The sequence below is a fragment of the Pteropus alecto genome, unplaced genomic scaffold (genome assembly GCF_000325575.1).
Source record: "Pteropus alecto unplaced genomic scaffold, ASM32557v1 scaffold159, whole genome shotgun sequence".
NCBI classification, from domain to species: domain Eukaryota; kingdom Metazoa; phylum Chordata; class Mammalia; order Chiroptera; family Pteropodidae; genus Pteropus; species Pteropus alecto.
The window spans coordinates 22,027-38,913 of NW_006443122.1; the positions used below are offsets into that span (position 1 = coordinate 22,027).

The following is a 16,887-nucleotide window of genomic DNA, read 5'->3' on the forward strand; positions in this document are numbered from 1 at the left end:
CAGAAGTTTAGCTTTTTTGCAGGGGGGGTGGCGCGGGGGGCAGACCTGGGAATCCCATACAGTAGGGGATGCAGGCCAGGGAGCCCAACGCAATCTGGACTGCCCCGACTGGTGCTCAGCTCTGAGCTGTTTGGGGTCACTCTAAGATTGCTCTGGCATCCTGAAGCCAATCCAGAAATAAGGACAGGATAGGGGACAAGTTAGGGACCATGACCCCACCTCCTCTCCACTAGACTTCCTGCTGGAGAGGAGAGGGGAGGAAGGAAAGGCTAAGGGGCAGGGTCGGGGAGTAAGCCTGGACAAGCTTTCACAGCCCACTGCTTCCCCAGCTGTGAGCCCCCAGCAAAAATGAAAGCAAGGGGCTGAGAGGAAGGAACAGAGAATTCTCATGGGGGCTAACCTATCCTGTTGTGGCCAAAAGGTACTGCGCAGTCTTTTAATTTGGAGTTCTGACGGGAGTTCCTCAGTAGGTATTCTCTGCAATTTTGATGGTGAAACCAAGTCAGGGAAGTTAGAGGAAGAAAAGTAGGAAAAGTAGACAGGACTGGTGGACTCCTGCTCTGTTAGAGAACAAGTCTCTCACCAGCTCCCTAGAAATGGCGTCAACCATTTGCCCAAGGCCAACTGATATGCATGGCATAGGGAAATGAATCCCAGCCACTCTCAGAGGAGAGGGGCCATGATGAACTTGAGTGGGATGAGTATATGTCCTTTGGTCCCTTTGTGGTCACCAGAAAAGATGATGCAGGACAGGGCAAATTTCTCCGAATCGGGGGAGACCAAGCACTGTCCTGAGAGAAGAATAGAGTCCTTTGGCAGAGAGTGTGGAAAGAATTCAAAACACATGCCAAAGTGGGAGTCAAAAAAAAAAGTTTATTGGAGAAGGGGTAACACCCCACATACGGTGTGTGGTCTCCTCTCAGAGGCAGAGGGTGAGAGAGACTGAGAGAGAAAAACACTGAGAAGGACAGTGAGAGTAAGAGGGATGTAGAGAAAGACAATGACCATGAGTGTTTGGGGATTCTAGTTTATGTCATTCTTTAGTTCCTGTGAGTTAAAACACTTTGTTTATCCATTTCTTCTGATATAGACATACAGTGAGGAAAGCTAAGAATACATAGCATGAAAGGCCTGCTGGCAGTTCCCAGCCTGTGATCCATAGGTTCCCCATGGTTTAGCCATAAGGAATGAATGATTTTGTGTAATGCTCCACGTAAAGACTGTTTTCCTGTTTCCTCTTCAAGGTGTGGGGAATGGGTTGTCAGCAATTCCAGTAGAAATCTTCCTTTGTTCTGCAGGTGTCCTCTGGCCTGGCTGCAGGGCTGGTCAGCATGTTGCAGGCTATGAATGTAGCTGACTAAACATTCTCTTGCCCCCTCCTTCGTTAGGTCTGCTCCAGTCTCTTCCAAACTAGTGACAAACACCACTCTTGAAAACACTAGTCCCACATTCATCTGAAAGTGCTGCCTCGGCTGGGGTCCCCAGGGAGGAAGGATGTTTGGTGGTTTCCCATACATAGGACCTTGTGGGGTCAAGGCAGCAAGGCTCAGCAGTTGATTCCCGTGTGTGTTCCCTGCTCTAGAAATCCCTGGCTTTTCTTATCTCCCTCAGAGGCTGTCCCTCAGCGTGTCCCTCATTGCCCAGGTCCCGGTCAGAAGACCTTGGGACCCTCTCATGACTGGTAACTTTATAGACTTTTCTCTGTTTCTCTTTCTTGTTTTCTTTGTTGATTTCAGATGTGACACTGGTGGGAGTTTCTCCTTGTCCTCTTCGACAAGTTTCTTTGTATTTTTTTTCATAACTTTGTAATAGTTGCTGAAATTCTTTACAACAAAGAGACAACAGAATCCACACAAAGCAGAATAGCCTTTTTTCTCCACACTGTAACCTCTTTTAGGGGTGATCTCAGAGACAAAAATGGGGTATATGTCTCTTTTCCAGTCTTTTATTTAAGCTTATGTAAAGTATTCAATCCACTGCAATTTAAACAGGTGCACCTATTAAAGTGAACATCATTTGCGGATGTTAGAAGTGTCATCGATGTCACAGCTCTTCTTTGCTAAGCTCTCCTGGGCTAAATAGGAGATAGAAAATGAGGGGTGGAAGTCTATAAAATAACTGATTTTCGTTTTTTTATTGTAGTAAATACATATCACGTGAAATGCACTATTGTAGCATTTCCGAGTATGTACAGCTCAGCCGTGTGGCCTTGCGCCTCTAGGACACTCTTGTCTTGCAAAACCGATATCTGTCCCCACGCGACAGCACCCCGCCCCCCATCACTGCCCCAGTTCTGTGTTTCAACCCTCCAGAAGCCTCCAGGTCTGGGATCACATAGCACTTGTCCTTCTGTGACTGGCTTACTTCACTTAGCGTGAGGTCCTCGCGCTTCATGTTGTAACACGTGAGAATTTTCCTCCTTTTTAAGGCTGGGTGATATTCCATGCTATACAGGCCATTTTGTTTATCCATTCATTATTTGGTGGATATGTGCATTGATCCTACCTTCTGGCTGTTGCAAAAAATGCTGCTACAGACACGGGGATGCTAAACGAACTGTTTTGATGTTTCTATATATAATCAAATTTAACAAATATTCCTTCTTTGAAATGTTTATTTTCTCTATTAAAAGATAGGCTTCTGGTACAGCATGAGTAAGTTCTGAGTACTGTGCAGGACGGAGACTGTAGTTAACACCGCACTGCACATTTGGAGTTCGTTAAGAGTCATCATAAATGTTCTTGCCACACACACACACCATTTCACAAAGCGTGAGTGTATCAGATGCTCACGTGGTGCACCTTAAATTACACAATGTTATTTGCCAATTATATCTCAGTAAACCTGGAGGGGAAATGATAGGGCTGAGAGTTAGGTGTTGGGAGTTGAAAATCTTACGATTTCTGGCAGGCGGTATAAACGAGAGATGTGGACTGTTCCTAGAGGCGCAGGGAGTGGCCAGGACGCAAGAGCTGACAAGTCTGCTCCACTCAACCGGCTGAGATCCATGTTGTTAGCAAGAACCACGGCTGAAATGGTTCTAGAATTCTGAGTTTCTAACAGAAATCTGAAATCTATTCTATGGAAAATCTCTGATTCTATTTGTTGACAACTATTTTTAAAATGTAAGTATATGGTGAGGCCATGATTTTCCTGTAGCCCTCACAACTAAGAATTTGCTTTTTTTGTAAGGAAGAATTAATTATCAATTTATGCTAAAGTAATAAATTATACATTTATGTTAAATAGAAAAAAATACTGAAAATTATTTGAACAGAAAAAATTCTAAGAGGGATTGAATTTACCGTCTCTTGTGTAAAAATGTTTATGGTTCATCAATAAAATAAAATATGAATGACTTAGTCACTGGTTTTCAGTCGGCTGGGGCCAGGCTCACAAGTCCCCACTACGTGCCTGCCACTTCTAACATGCAGCTCATCTGCCTTTCTTAAAGTACTTGTTTGTTTTCCTTCCAGTGTCGAGTTTGCATTAAAAGCTCCTAGGTTTGCTTTAGCTTGGAATATGCCTTCCAGAAATATTGGGAACATGAGGGGGCATCACTTAAAGGCAGCAAGCCACAGCTGGGTCCCCATGATGAAGGTCTCTGAGTCTGACGCCCATTCTAGAGAGTGATTCTGGAGAAATGCTAGGTGGAAACAAACGTGACCCCAAATCGGGTGCATAATGTTTGTGGGGAGGACTTGCCTCTCACAGAGGAGGGATTGACAGCTTTTTTTCACTATCGACAGTCAAATCATCTTCAGTGCACGTCTCAGGAGGTACAGGGGATTCTGCAGCACTTGGACTCAGGAAACCATGGCAATCCATTTCACCTGAGACAAGGCCCCTTGCCAAGGTGAGAATAGCCTTGCAGCCTGGCTAGGAAGCACCACTCATGGAGATGGAAGAGTAGGGGTGCCTTCGGATCTGGGTACCAGCTCCTTCCCAGCTGCCTCTGGCACCATACCCTCCTCCAAGTCTCAAGCCCCTTGGGATATCTGGCTGTCCCAGAATGTGTGTTGTTTCTTGGTACTGGACCATGCCGGGTTTTGTGAGTAGGTCGTGACCTGCCCACCTGGCCTCTTCAGCACCATTCCCTCCTTGTTTTAGAAGAAAGATTTCTTTGAGAAGTGAGTACTCTGCTAAAGGCAAACTGGAACTTAAAGCAATCACCATCAGGGCTTATGGACATCCTTGTGCTCTGTGTGATCACGAGAACTCTATGGAAAGACTCCATGTTTAGAGGAAAGCTTGATGGTTCCAACATCCCCTTTCCTTTACTTCTTTTTCTCATCTGTAAGTACTCCCATCTTGGCATGCTGGCCAGAATGTGATGGGGCTTGCCATGTTTGCATGCTCTGCGTTGCAACTCTTTCTTTTTCTCGAATAAACTTTTTTCGGTGACAAAACACCTAGTCGATATTATTTTTTAGTCGATATCTCTCAGGGCTCCACCCAGGATAGCGACACATGTTTCCATCTACTCTCACACTAACCTAAAAATGAAAGGCCTTTCAAAATGAGTGGCAAAAGAGCTTTTATTAAAAATCAATAAGAAGAGCTATATGGGAAGCATTGACTATACAGAAGCCCAAACAGTGTTCTGATGAGGAGGCAAAGGCACTGGGTGTCTGTGAGAAGGGGGCAGTGACATCCACAGAAGGAAGGCATTGCTACTGGTGCAGGAGACCTGACATAGTGATGCTGATTCTAAATAATTAAAAAATGCTCAGTCTGTTGATCTTGTTATCTTCGTTAGCAGTTTTATGAATCCAGTTTTTCCTTAGAGTTCTGTAAATCTTCATCACACTCCGTGTTATGCTTGTGGGAGGTGGGGAGTACTCCTGTCCCCCAGGGTCCTGTCAGCCAGTCTAATAATCAAGTAGATGAGAGACAGACCAACAAGAGAAACGACCCGATTTAACACATACATGAATGGGAACTCCACACACCTGAGAGCTGGAGAGCCCACGTGCAGCTGAGGTCAGACACACAGGGAACTAGGCATTCGAGCTGGGAGCGAAGTGGTGCCAGGGGCTTCAGAGGGCGCCTGTGAGATGAGAATAGCAGGTGCTTGGTTACCAAAGTCTATCCTGCCCTGCAGACTGGCCAAAAGAGGTGACCTCTGAGTCTCTGTGGCTATGGGCCAGGCCCCTAATGCAAGTTCTCCCAGGGGATTAAGTGGCAGAGCTTCTCTTTTTTAATACGAGCATGCGTGTGCGTGCACACACACACATACACACACAGACACACGCACACACATATATATAAGTTCATATTAGTGTCAAGTGTACAGCACAATGATTAGACACTTATATAGTTATGAAGTGATCTCCCTTGCCCCCAATCACTCTATCACCCATCTGGCACCACACACAGCCATTACAATGATATTGATTACATTCCCTATGCTGTACTCTATGTCTCCATGACTGTTTTGTAACTACTAATTTCTATACCCAGTCCCCTCTGGCCGTCTCCAGATTGTCCTCTGTATCCCTAAGTTTGTTTTTGTTTACTTTGTTCCTTTTGTTCCTTAGATTCCACGTATAAGAGAGATCATATGTATTTGTCTTTCTTTAACTTATTTCACTCAGCATAATAACCTCTAGGTCCATCCATGTCATTGCAAATGGTAGGATTTCACTTTTATGGCTGAGTAATATTCCATTGTATTTATGTACCACCTCTTCTTTATTAAATTGTCTATTAATGGGCACTTAGATTGCCTCCATATCTTGGCTACTTCTATGAATAGCACTACTGTGAACATAAGGGTACATATCTTTATGAACTAGTGTTTTTGTTTCTTTGGATAAATTCCCAGATGGATAAATTCCCAGAAGTGCAATTGCTGTGTCAAATAGTAGTTCTACTTTTAATTTTTTGAGGAACCTCCAAACTGTTTTCCATAGCAGCTGCACCAATTTGCAATCATACCAGCAGTGTAGGAGAGTTCCCTTTTTACCACATCTTTGCCGACACTTATTCTCTTGAGTCTGTGGCTAAAGTTCACTTTAGCTCAAAGTCATCTGCATACGATTGAGTCACATCTTGGAGTGGCTCATTGTTAAATTAGGGTTTTTTTTTTAATGAATCTCTTTGCAGATGAAACACATTTGTAGAAACATTTTTGCAAAGCAACAGAGTAAAATAATAACCGTCTAAAATAAAATAAAAGACTTAAAAAGGCCATGGTTAAGAATCTAGTAACAGTTCATATATATACATACATGTAAGCAATGTAATCGACCTGGTTATTTATTCCAATCTTAGCTTGACCATATATAACATTCTTTTCCCAACATCCCTCCTCCATGAACCTTCTGCAACTTACATATAACTTTCAGCTTTTGTCCTATCTTTTCCATTCTTATTTTGAAACAATCATTGTACTTTAGGACAGAATTATTTTCTTTTTCTTTTTTTATCAGAAAAAAAAAACACCACCACCCAAATAAAAAAAATCCACATCCTTTATATCCTTCCTTATCAGAAGGACACATTTAATTTTCCTTTCCTGCAACAAAATGTGCCTCCATGCTTCATACCTTCTTCTACTGAAACATACATCCTATTTTTTATATATAGTCATTTGTTTTATCTTTATTATTTTCTGAGACTTTTGTAAAAACTACAGCTCTTTTATAAATCAGTTTTGGCAAGGGAACTTATATAGAAGACTGCAACTTAAAAAGGCTTTTTTTCCCTCTTAGTCTTCATGGGCAAAGTTTTGGTTAGTTCTTGGGTATTTATATTTTATTATTATTGTTTTTAAATTTTTAAAAATCATTATTTTATTAAATTTTTTGGGGTGAATTGGCTAACAAAATTATATATGTTTCAAATGTACAATTCAATAATACGTCATATGTATATTACATTGTGTGTTTACTACCCAAAGTCAAGTCTCTTTCTGTCACCATGCACTTGACTCCCTTTATCTTTATCTACTTCTTCTCCCCATCTTCCTTTTGGTAACCACTAAACTGTTGCCTGTATCCATGAGTCTGTTTATGTATCTTGTTTGTTTGTTGCTTTCAGTTTTATACCCCAGGTAAGAGTAAAATCGTATGGTTCTCAACTTTTTCTGTCTGACTTATTTTGCTTAGCATGATAAGACATGATAAGAGACACAACTTTCAGAAAGAGGGAAAGACTAAGACATTTTTTAGCATTATACGTGTATGTGTCAGAATATTAGAAATTTTATATGCGTTTTAGAATATTTATATTGATAGCATATCTACATAAAAATAACCAAGGTTTAGCATCATTTATTTGATGATGCTTCCTGTGTAATTTAGCGCCAAATAAGACTGATTCATTTAATTTCCCCCTTTTATAAAAAGAGATTTTTCTTCACAAAGTTCTCAAAAATCTGAAAGGTCAAGAAAATAAGTCTATTTGTTTTTGAATTTTTGGAAGTTTGTCAAACCGATCAAAAGTTTTAAAACATTTGGTCAAATAAAATCATAGGTCATTGTGAAACAATAATTAAGCTATTCATTTCCACCATCACAATTAAAGACACTTAAAGGCAAATGTAGAAAGTTAAATAGTTGTAAGCAAAATTTAGTTCTTTTAGTATTAAGAATACTAAATTTAGTATTAAGAAGTCTTAAGTAATTAAAGACCTGATGATAAAAGAGCACAGGGAATCATTTAAGTAAAACAAAAGCTCCACTTCCTCTTTATAACCTGTTATTGAGAACATAAGAACAGTGCAAGAAAATTTTGTTCTTTTAGCAGAGAGATAACATTCAGTTTTAGCCATGCATGAGCACACCATTGATATTAAAGCTTAATTAATTTTTAAAATCCTTAACATTTCAACTTTAGCCAGCTTAATTAAAAGAGGTAAAATTCCAAAATAACAAGGACAAAATTTTTTCTACTTTTCTTAATAGAAAAATATCTTCATATCTTATGTCATCTTTTATTGAAAACATATATTGATTCTTTCCAGATTCATTAAAATTCTTAACCCTTAGAAACCTTAATTTCTAGTGACAACTAAAAATAAGCAATTAGCATTCTTTAGAATGGCAAATTTATGAATACATTTTATAACATAATTTTTAGAAACATGTGCTTCCTTAACAAAGCACAACACATTCATTAACAAATTCAAACTTATTTTTTAATTCCTCTATAATAAGAACCCCAAAGTAGATAAACTTAGATTGACTTAGCAATTAATGTTTTAGTATTTTATATTGTTTAGAAATAATCTAGATTACTTAATAATTTCTATTATTTAATTTAATTTAATGAAACTCAAGGTTTCAAGTCACCAAAGGATTATGGGAAATTATTTTTAACTATATATACCACAATGCAATTATTACTGAAGAGTTTCACTATAAAGCCTATTATTTTATTTATATCTATTTAATTAATCAATTCTTAACAATTATGTTTAGGTTACCCACTAAAAGTTTATGAGATGTTAGACCAAGTCAGCCATCATACTAAGTTATTCTTTTTGTTGACCAATTTGTAAGCCTAAGTAGAATAAAAGTATTATACTTAAAACTGGTAACTTTAATGATATATCTGTTTTAATTAAAGCAATAAACTTAAACCAATTTTAATATTAAATATTTTCCCTGATGATCCTGAAAAGCATCTGGATTCACTTCTGTTATATTTTTAAATTTATATAAGTGCTTAATTTTTTTTAAAGCCAATTAAACAGAGCTCTTCTTTTTTTTACTATGTTGTAATCATTTTAATTGTGTATAGTGAAAAAAACCCTTAAAGATTTAGACCTATATGTATAAGCCAAACAACTTATTTGGGTCATATTTTTTTGACATTCAATATTAAATGAGTTTCAGGTGTACAGCATGTGATTAGACATTTATATGACTTACAAAGTGACCCCCCCCACCCCAACAAGTCTAGTCCCCCCCACCTGGCACTTTTCACAGTTATTACAATATTATTGATGATATTCTCCATGCTGTACTTCACAATAAACCATGATTATTTAATAACTACCAATTTGTACTTCTTTATCCCTCCACCCTTTTCACCTAGCCCCGTCCCATCTGGCAATTATCAGTTCTTTCTCTGTATTACTTTTTGTTAGTAATTTTACTTTCTTCTTTAAATTCTTTAAATACATATAAGTGGAATCATATGGTATTTGGTTTTCTCTGACTTATTTCACTTAGCATAATACATTCCAGATCCATCCACATTGTCACAAATGGTTAAGATTTAATTTTTTATATTCCATTGTATATATGTACCACATATCTTCTTTATCCTATTGTCTAGCAATGGGCACTTAGGTTGCTTCCATATCTTAGCTATTGTAAATACCATTTCAGTAAACATAGGGTGTATATGTCTTTTTGATTTATTGTTCTTGTTTTCTTAAAATAAATACACAGAAGTGGAATTTTGGGGTCATAAAGTAGTTTTATTTTTGAGGAACCTCTAAACTGTTTCTATAGCAGCTGCACCAATTTGCAGTCCCACCAACGGTGCAGGAACATTACCTTTTCTCCACAGCCTCACGAACACTTGTTGTTTGTTGATTTATTGATCATGTCATTCTGACAGGTGTGAGGTGATATCTCATTTTGGTTTTAATTTGCATTCCTCTGATAGTTGAGCATCTTTTCATATGTTTGCTGGCCATCTGTATTTCCTCTTTGGAGAAATGTCTATTCAGGTCCTTTGCCCATTTTTTAATCAGATTTTTTTTTTTTTTGGTGTTGAATTGTATGAATTCTTTATAAATTTTGGATACTAACCCCTTGTCAGATGTATCATAGGTAAATGTCTTCTCCTATTCAGTAGGTTGTCTTTTTGTTTTGTTGATGATTTTCTTTGTTGTACAAACCTTTTTAGTTTGATATAGTCCCATTTGTTTAATTTTTCTTTTGTTTTCCTTGCTCAAGGAGACATATTTTAAAAATATTACTAATAGCAATATCAGAGAGTTTATTGCCTATGTTTTCTTCTAGGAATTTTATGGTTTCAGGTCTTACATTTAAGTCTTTAATCCCTTTTAAGTTTATTCCTATATATTATATAAAAAAGTAGTCCAGTTTCAATTTTTTTCATTTATCCATCCAGTTTTCCCAACACATTTATTGAAAAGACTAATTTTACCCCATTGTATATTCTTGCCTCCTTTGTCATAGATTAAATATAGGTGTGTGTTTATTTCTGGGCTCTCTGCTGTATTCCATTTATCCATGTGTAACAGGGCTCTTTTTGTATAAACCAATTCTGTTCATTGTCTCCAGAAGTAGACATACATACACATACATAAAAAGACAAAACCATAGATGTGATAGTTTTTAAAAAATTCAACTATGAAACAGGTACAATAAGGTAAAATCTTATTAATTTATAACAGTCGAAATAAGTTAAGTTTATTCATTCAGATGGCAAAGGCTTTAAGATTTTTGTCTTTGATAAACAATTTTAAAGGAGACTGATGGGTGCCACTGAGGTAAGGGAACCTCTTCAGCCTCTTGTGTTTTTTTACTTTTTAAAAAAACTTTCTTTTCTCATTTTTTTCCCTTTGGTTTGTTTAGTCTCAGGCAGCTGCAGGCTATGTTTACATTTCTGGTTATCAGTATGAAGACCTGGGATGTTACTGAGGAGACTTAAAAAATCCTAATAGACTTCTAATTTTATCAAATTTATGATCATAGAGTTATTACATTTCTTGAAATATTTTGTCAGTTTTCAGGAAGGACAAATAGTAAAAATATTTAAAGTACCTGATCAAATGGCCAAAGTTTATGTTTTGGGGTTCTTTTAGAAGTTATTTTATCTTTTAGAAGCAGAAAATCCTGCTTATCAGTTAAGGAATGTGTTCCTTTGTTCTGGAGAGGTTTGGGTTTCTCTCCTTATGCAATCTCTTATGACAATGTAACAGAGACAAAGAGACAAGAGAGCACAATTCAGTGAGTACTGATCCGTGTGAGCTAGTGACCCTCCCCACCTCGTCCTCCCTCACCTCCCACCCCTGCTGGCACTTCTTACGCGTGTGAGCTGTGAGGCCACTTTTCCACTGGGTGGTAAGCTCCTGGGGCACCCTGCCGCAATCCACCTCAACCAAAGAAGAAGGAGCTTCAAGCTTAAGAAGGCATGCGGCCAGGGAGGCCAGGTGTGTTACAGTGGTGAGCACAGAGAGGCCTTGCAGGACCGGATCTGGCTCCAGGGGATGCTGACCTTGGAGGTGAGGCCACTTTAGATTGTTTGCAATGCCAGATATGATAACCTAAAAATAAAAGGCCTTTTGAAGTGAGAGGAACATGCATTTACTTGAGATCAAAGAAGAGTTATTTAGGAAGCACCGATTCAGGCAGAAGCTCAATGATGTTCTGTTTGGGAGACAAAGGCAATGGGTGTTTATGAGAAAGGGAAGGGGATGATGACATCCATAAAAGAAAGGCATTTCTATGGGTGCAGAAAAAGTAACATAGTGACACTAATTCTAAACAGTGTTTTAACTGTTGATCTGGTGGTCATCAGTCTGGTAGTCCTGTCTGCTTTTTTGTTATCCCTGTAAATGGTTCTTTGGGACACGAGATTGCTTTAGGCTCCGTCCAAGGGTTATTTTCCCGTTCAAGAGTTATTTTCTCCCTGCAAATGGTTCTTTGGGACACGGAGTTGCTTTAGGCTCCGTCCAAGGGTTATTTTCCCTGTCCAAGGGTTATTTTCTCGCGTTTTAACATCACAGAGGTTTGAGGAGTAAGATGCCACAAGGCTGTCCTCGGGGGCGGCAACTCTGTGTTAAAGTGGCTTCGTTTGTATTATTTTTCACACTCAGACTCCCATACCCACAGTGGGTTCAGTGACTCTTCACCCTGGGGCTTGGGCTGTGGGTGTAGGGTGGAGCTGTGGGTCCTTACTCAGGGTTCCCAGAGTGAAGGGCCAATAGGATACATACACGTATATAGACGAATATAAATATATATCATAGCCTGAATATGCGCTCCTCCCCATCCCCCAATTCATCTGTTGAAACTGCTCTCCAGGGTGATGCTCTTGGAGGCGGGGCCTTTGGCATGTGATAGGGCCATTGGGTGAAATCTTCATTAATTTAATCAGTGCTCTTACAAAGGTCCCAAAGGAGCCCTCGCTCCTGCTGCCCTGTGAGGACAGAGGAAAACGATGGCTTTCTGTGAAGCGGCAAGAAGGCCCTCATCAGACACTGAATCTGCCTGTGACTTGACTTTGGACTTCCAGCTTTGAGAAACGTGAGAAATAAATGTTTGTGGCCACCCACTTGATGGTGTGATATTTTTATTATAGCAGCTTGAACAGACGAGACTATACAGATGTATATGTTGCGTATATATACATGTTATATACCTATATCTATGTCTATATCTGTCAAATCTCTGTATAGAGAGAGATGCTTTGAATAGTTAGCACACGCAGTTGTGGGGCTGGCAAGCCTGAGCACACAGGGCAGGCTGGAGACCCAGAGAACTGATACTGCACCCTGATTCTGAAGGCAGACTGCAGGCAGGATCACCTCCTCCCTGGAGACCTCAGTCTTGGCTCTTAAGGCCTTCAACTGATTGGACAAGGCCCACCACAGTACAGAGGACAGTCTGCTTCACTCAAAGTCTACTGATTTAAAGGTCAATGACATCTAAAAAACAACTTCACAGCAACATCTAGACTGGTTATGACCAAAGGCCTGAGCACTGTGGCCTGTCCAAGTTGATGCATAAAGTTCACCACCATGGTGACTCCCGAGTACCTACTCTCCACATCTCTGACTCAGTCTCCTGTCGAAACTTTAGTGTTCTTTAAAACCGTTTTCACATCACTTTACCATCTTCCCTGCACTACAGTTTATGAGATAAAAATTAATTTCTGAGTTCTTGAACACTCATGCTATTTGGAGGTCCATAAAACTTTTTTCTCACAGAGTCCATGTTGTCATTTAAAGCTCTTTATTCAAGGCCATTGTTCTAACTTGAAATTCAGAGTTGACTATTATTTTGTAGCCATGTGCTACAAGGAAAACTGTGATAGGCAAATGTTGAGAACTGGTACTGACTTACTGGAGGAATCATTTCAGAAACACTTAACAACCTTTAGGGCACAATTCTCACCCATTGGCAGGAGCACAAGCCATCAGCCAAGGTGCACCTGCAGTAGTGAGTACTGGCACAGTATTTGCCCCCAGGGAAATGGTAACTCACAGAGAACAGTCAGTCGATCACGCCTCAAAAAGGCACCTACAGTGTAAGTCACCTTTGGATCTAAGCAACAGAAAAGCCATGTTAAATTGCTTAAACAACAAGGCACTTCATTGTTGGGAAGGGGCACATACTTTCAGGAAATTGGGATGCTTTTAGCAAGAAAGAAGGTGGCCATTGGAAGCTGGTCTGTGGGATCTGCTCCACTCATGTGAAATTCTATGCTCATCATAGGATAGGTTAAATACCTAGTATCTTGCAGTTTGTGACTGGAAATGAATTAGAAGGCATAGGAAAGAGGCTTGCACCTATTGAGGGAGGAGAAAAATAAGGGAGTCTTATTAGAAAAAAAGACTGATGTACTGGTGGAGGCCAGAAAAAGAGGGATGCCCAACTCTTAGGAGCATCCTACTTCAAGGCCACCAGATCCCACCGAACTGGTGCCTGGGCTAGGGAATATGTCTTTTTTTTTTTTCCCCTTTATTTTAAGTACAAAGTTATATGTGCTTGTTGGAAAAAAATACTATCAATAGAAAAAGTTAGATGTAGAAAATAAAAATCTTTTATATGTTCTCATTTCATATTTCTAGTTTTAAATACAGTTCTTTCAGATTTGTCTACACAGCTTTAATAGGTGCATGTGCATATATTAAAAAAGTCATACTATATATATCTTCAACAACTTGCCTAATGTCTGATAGAATAATACTCTGCAGGAAGTTTTTTAAGGTTTTCAAGCATGAGGAATTAAGGTCCAGGAAGGCATTCCAGGTGACAGGAGGGGTCAGATCAGGGATGACCCACAAAACTCAGCAGTGATGTAGTGCCTTATTTTGTGCTGCTGTGGCCACTGAGCCCTTAAAATGCCGCTAATGCAGTTAGCACTGAATTGCTTATTTTGATTAATTTTCATTTGAATTTCAGTAGCCACATGTGGTTAGCAGCCACTGTGTTGCTCGGGTTGACAAATGGAAAGTGGCAGCAATGGCAACAGCCTAAGAGCTAGGAAAGCAATGTGCCTTCTCATGCACATAGGAGAAGTGAAACCACATCTTCCAGCCCAGAGGGGTGATCACTACCTGGGGTGGAGTTTAAGGAAGGTGGAGTTGGGTAAAGATTCGGAGGCATTTCAGGCCCAGAGATGCATGAAAGATTTAGGGTTTCCAGCTCTGTTATTAGTTTTGCTTTGGGCTTTCCAGTAGAATCGTGACTTTAAATGTTTTGGGTCTTTGTCTCCACACCCAGTTTTTCATGTCTAGTATCTGGATTTTTGGATTTAGAAAACCCCTATTGTGAGTGTTCCCTCACTTCGTCCCCCTCCGGAGAACCAGGGCTTGCTCATCATGTGGACTTGGAGGTGGGTGGGGGAGCACTCTGTCCAGGCCTTTTTCTTTCCCTCTCAGCTTGTGGCGGTAAATTTGGGTCGTGGTGGGGGAAGACTTTACTCAGTGCCAACAGCATGGCTCTAGAACAGCTTGGGCAAGATGGCCCTCACATCACAGCTCTGGCGAGACAGCCTTGCTCTAGTGGGATAGCTCTGGCTCTGGCTCTGGTGACACAGGTCCAGCAGAGGTAACGGTCTCTGATGGAAACTCCAACAGAAAAAAGGGCGCTCCAGTGAGGCCGGGTCAAACTGCTTATACAGAGAATAGTGCCTGTCCTGGTCCCTGTTCAGTCCACTCCCATGCAAATGAGAACTCCAAATCTACACAGTTTGACTGGTCCAGAAAGCACTCTCCTGATTGGTTGGAGCTGCTTTGATTGGTCAGTGAAGATGTAAATAAGGACATATAGCTGCGCAGCTCTGATTGGTTGGGGAAAGTATCAGTCCTATTGGTTGAAATAGTATCCTAGGAGCTCTCTTATAAGAGTCAAAACTGCCAGCAGGAGCCCAGTGCAGGAGGCAGGCAGCTCAGTGCAGCTTTTCCCTGAAACGTAGAGAGCACAGGAGGCCACTGTTTAGCAAGGACTGCTGGACTGTCTGTAAATTTGAGCCCAGTCAGCCACCAGGAGCCCTTCTTGACAGGCACATTCACTCTCAGAGTCAACAACACCTATTGGAATGACTTAAACAAGTAAAACGCAACTAGTTCTACCAAGTGCTGGCAAGGAGGCAGAGGGACTGGGATGGGACTGGGGCCCTCACCCACTCCTGGTAGGGTGCAGAGTGGCATTGCTGCTTCAAGACACAGTTTGGCGGCTGCTTATAAAACTAATATACTCTTCCCATGTGATCCTGCTATTCCACTCTTGGTATTTACCCAATAGAAATGAAAACCAACATTCACACAAAAGTCTGTGTGCAAGTGTTTGACAGTCACCACAACTGGCAGCCACGGAAATGTGCTTTGTGTAGGGAGTGGGCATCCACCCCATGTGAGATGTCCCAGCAACAGCCAGGAGTGAAGCGCAGACAGATGAGACTGCAGTGGTGAGCCTCACAGGTATTGTGACGAGTGAGGGGCCTGGCACAGAAGGCTGCACGGCACAGCAGTCTGTTAATGACACTCTGGAAGAGGTGCAGGTTTAGCTGCCGCACTCAGGCCCACGGGTGCCAGGCTGTGCATGGGGACAGAGGTTGATTATGAAGTGGCTTGAGGAGAAATCTGGGGGTGTTAGAAGTGTTCTGTCTCTCAGCCGCGGAGGTGGTTGTGTGACCACATGTGCTTGTGGGAACTCATAAACCCTTACACGAAAAAGGTGCAGATTTTTACTGTATGTCTAGTAACCTGATTTACTCAAGTCACCCAAATAAAAACAAACAAAAATCCCCAGTCAACAGATCTAAAGGATAAACTACAATCCAAAAGAGCCCAACCAATTGCTGTACTAGAATATATATATATATGTGATTAAGAAAGAATGGAAGGTACATAATTGTTCTGGGAGGAAAACACACTTCACGATTTGTTGTTTTGATCGTTCAAAAATGAAAAATTAAATATTTCTTAGAAGTCAGAACTTTTAAGTTCAAGTATCAATCCTACCACCAACTACTTGGGTGTATCCCAAAAAAAGGCCTAAGTCCAACCAATTCTTGTTTCTTCATCTGTGAGGCTTCATTAACACTGCCTATCTCCTTCACAGGCAGGTTCTGATAATCATTTAAACGGGAGGATTTCTTTCAGGGAGTACTCTGTAGAAGCATTGTTAGTTAATTTAACTTATTGTTCAGTTTGTTTCTCTATTCATATGAGTAACGCATGTTTATGGCAACAAAATGAAGATTCAAATGTACAAGAAGGTATAAAGGAGAAAGGGGAAACCCCTCATCCTTAAAGAAAAACCCTGGTCTTGGCTAGTTTGGCCAGAGTTCCCTTCCCTGTTGTACTTGGTGGCTCTGCTGTCTTTGGAGGTTGGCATTGGCAGTCCTTGCTGCTCCTGAGGTGCCCTGGCCCCGACAACACACAGAGCTTGGGCCTGGGGCCTGTTGTCCTGCCCTGGCCCTATAGGAGTGGAGGCCTTGTCTCTGGGCATGCCACATGCCATTCGATGACAATGGTACCAGCAGAAGCTGAGCCCTGATGCCAGCTCATCTGAAGCTCTGTTCCCAAGGACGCACATTCATCCATGTGCTCGATCTTTACAACAGCTACTGTCGTCCCAGTTTACAGATGAGAAAACAGAGGCCCAGTGAGGCGTAGTCACTGTCAGGGTCCCTGCGCCGACTGGGGTGCTGAGTGCCTCTCTCCAC

General features: G+C 40.6%; 1 pseudogene; it reads right to left on the reverse strand.

Annotated features, from left to right (window-relative positions):
• LOC112471894 overlaps positions 1 to 2,445 on the reverse strand; it is a 4,790-nt pseudogene extending 2,345 nt beyond the window's left edge.
• Between the last annotated feature and the right edge of the window lie 14,442 nt (positions 2,446 to 16,887).